At 30.2% G+C, this 2,597-nt stretch overlaps 1 non-coding gene across 1 annotated transcript; it reads left to right on the forward strand.

Moving 5' to 3' along the window:
* The first annotated feature begins 1,823 nt into the window (after window positions 1–1,823).
* On the forward strand, window positions 1,824–1,930 carry LOC139903057 (small nucleolar RNA R71). Its single transcript, XR_011777905.1, has one exon. It is a non-coding gene; the product is annotated as a small nucleolar RNA R71 (small nucleolar RNA).
* The last annotated feature ends 667 nt before the right edge of the window (window positions 1,931–2,597 follow it).

The raw sequence follows: 2,597 nt of genomic DNA on the forward strand, positions 1-2,597 counted from the left end.
TAAATAGTTAAATGATTTAATAATAACACCAATAATATAAATAATAATTTTATTAATAATAATAATAAATAATAATAATACTGACAATAATAATGATCAATGATAATGTTCATGGTAATATTGATAATAGCATTGATAATGTTGTTAATAAAATTACAAATACAAATGGTAACAATAAAAAAAATGATAATATTGTTAATTAACATTAATGCCAATAATAATCATATTAATACTAATAATAATAATGTACCCAGTTACATATAACAACTTTTACTAATAATAATAATAATAATACAGATATTACTATCATTATTAACATTAGTAATAGTAATGAAGGTAATAATAATAATATTGATATATTATTTATATTTAACCTTGTAATTTCAAATAATATATTATCTTTACATTTTATTACTTCTGTAATACTTATTCTATGAAATTACATAATTGAATATTTAATATATATATATATATATATATATATATATATATATATATATATATATATATATATATATATATATATATATATATTTGTATATATATTACAACATACATGTTATATTAATCGTGTAAAGAATTCACATATATAATTATATATATTTATTTTAATAACATTTTGATTACTTTATATATCACTCTACATATTTAATTCGAATTATTAAATAGTATTATATTAATTTAACACTTACATTTTTATTTACATATATGTATTTATTTACTTATTTATTTACACGCAATTATTCGTGAATCGTCGGCATAGACAAAGGTCGAATGGTTTCATGAAACAAATTCAAAAATTCTGAAATTCAACATAACAGACTTTGCTTATCGTGTCGAGATCATATAAAGATCAAGTTTAAATTTGGTCGGAAATTACCGGGCCGTCACATATTGGAAACAGAATAGGTGGTCTGAATGGTGCATACATTGGTTTTTCAAAACCTGGTGGTGGTGTGATTTCTTCATCGTCACTCATATCTGAAATCTTCTCCTCTTTTATTTCTGGTTTTTCAGAATTCGTTGAAACCATGTTAACATTCTCATTCTGAGGATTTACTTCAGTATTACTTGGTAGCTTTCCTTGTTTCCTTTCACTCATCAGGTCAGCTAGAGTACCTACTTGTTTTTCTAGATTTAAAATGGAAGCTTTTTGAGTTCTAAATGACTGATAAAACCTCTCATTCGTTTGGATTTGAGATGTAATAAATTGTTTTTGAGATTCAACTAGCTTTAATACCATTTCTTCCATATTTGACTTTTTCTCTTCGGTTTGTTGTGGTGGTTTATATAAGCCTGGCCTTTGTTGATTGAAAGTGTTGTTTTGATTATTCGAGTTATTGTTGGGTCTATTTGGATTGTAAAGAATGTTTTGACTTCGATTGAGGTTTTGCCTTGTCAGTTGATAATTATTTTGATAATTATTTCCCTGCCTTTGGTTTATGTAGGAAACATTCTCACGTTGTTCCATTGTTTGCTCGACATTACAATCCTTCATTAAGTGTGGTCCACCGCATTTCTCACAACTGATTTGTATTGCGTGAATATCTTTAGTCATCTTTTCCATTCGTCTTTCGAAAGCATCTATTTTTGCGGAAACGGAATCAAAGTCATGGCTAGAATCGACTCTAGTCGCTTTGGATGAATGTAAGATATCTTTCTCTTGGTGCCACTCATGTGAATGGGAGGCTGTTTTATCAATAATCTTGTGAGCTTCGGTAGCGGTTTTCTTCATAATGGAACTACCAGCAGCTGTGTCGATGTCTTTTTTTGTAGCGACGTTGACGCCTTTATAGAATAGTTGAACTATTTGAAAAGTGTCTAAACCCTGTTGAGGACATCCTCTCAACATCTTTCCGAATCTTGTCCACGCCTCAAATAACATTTCATTTAGCTTTTGTGCGAACGTGGCAATTTCTCCTTGAAGTCTCACGGCTTTAGATGCCGGAAAGAATCTTTGAAGAAATTTCTCCACTAAGACATCCCATGTATCAATTGCTCCTTCAGGTAATGATTCTAACCAACCTTTAGCTTCCCCAATTAAAGTCCAAGGGAACAACATAAGATAAATCGTTTCATCCTCAATTTCTCGGATTTTAAATAAAGTACAAATTCTATTAAAGGTTTGAAGATGTTCGTTTGGATCTTCTTTTTCTGTACCATCGAATTGGCATTGATTAGTGACCATGTGTAGGATTTGTCCTTTGATTTCAAAATTTGGTGCATTAATATCTGGTTGATTAATGGCATAACCTTAGCCCGTACGTGTGGCTTTCATTCGGTCTTCCATAATTTGAGGTTCTAGATCTTCCATATTTGAATTTGTTGAATCTGAATCAGTAGAAGATTCTGATTTAACGGTTCCTTCTTCGACAACCTCTGGATAAATAAATTGTGGTTCAGGAGGAATGTTTAGCGGATCAGGATCTTGGAATTGTCCCTGAATATCCTCCAGGTTCTCAATTGGAGTACTTGTTCGACTAGATGATGATTCTAAAGAAAAATCAATGGAAGCAATATTGGCAAGATGTCTTGATCGAATTACAGGTAGTGAACGTATGAAAGGTGATGAACGTTTCGCTCGGTGCATTCACTGA

This window comes from Rutidosis leptorrhynchoides, chromosome 3 (genome assembly GCF_046630445.1).
Source record: "Rutidosis leptorrhynchoides isolate AG116_Rl617_1_P2 chromosome 3, CSIRO_AGI_Rlap_v1, whole genome shotgun sequence".
NCBI lineage: Eukaryota > Viridiplantae > Streptophyta > Magnoliopsida > Asterales > Asteraceae > Rutidosis > Rutidosis leptorrhynchoides.